Source organism: Colobus angolensis, unplaced genomic scaffold (genome assembly GCF_000951035.1).
Source record: "Colobus angolensis palliatus isolate OR3802 unplaced genomic scaffold, Cang.pa_1.0 Scaffold237, whole genome shotgun sequence".
Lineage (NCBI taxonomy): Eukaryota > Metazoa > Chordata > Mammalia > Primates > Cercopithecidae > Colobus > Colobus angolensis.
This window is the reverse complement of record NW_012115566.1, coordinates 1310277-1311098: the sequence shown is the minus strand read 5'-3', so window position 1 is coordinate 1311098 and position 822 is coordinate 1310277.

Here is an 822-nt window from a genome sequence, read left to right as displayed (position 1 = left end):
CCTGCTACAGCAAGAACATGTTCCCCAACATGGTCACTGCTCAGAATACCAAGGGAATTCAACAGAAGAATTTCTAGGCTTTTCAAAACCTTTTCTCTTCTCTGGGCTCTTGTTTTTCTGTCTTACTCTTCAACCATATGGCAAAAAGGAACAAAGGATTATTGGGCATGTCAATGTGATGGTGGGTTTATAGCTTCTGACTAAAGAAATCCTGAGCAAGACAATTCATTTTCGCTATTCCCTTCCTGTAACTCATCTCGGGCTGACACATCCACCTTAGGTGGTACTGAGACCCAGGGAGTGGAAATGGAAAGTATAATATGTTTATTTTAGTGTGACCACGCAAAACATGTTTTTAAAAGGAGAAAAGTACAGAATGGCGAGAATTGTGAAAAACAGATGAACGTGTATGCTTTTGAACCCTGTGCAAGGCAAGGACACACTACCACTAAGCTACACCTCTCTCACTACAGAAACATCGTGAAGATCTTTTTTGATGCTTTAGCCATATTTCTGAGAGGTCTTCAAAAATATGGTAAGTTGGCCAGATAGAAAATCCACTGTCTCATATCTCAGTATTTCTTACCCCTAAACTATATCCCCTAAAGCTGCTAGGAGAAATGTAAGAGAATCACAGACTAAATCACACTGTTTCTGCTTCTAGAACATTTCATCCCATCAGTTTATTCTGAGGTTTTTCTCTCCAGCACACTGCCTGGGGGCATTTTCTCCCACAGCCAACAGGTAAGATGTCCAGATGGAACTTTCTCTGGGGTCTTCAACCTGTCTGTGTCCATTTCTTCTCTTTCATCTGCTTACAAA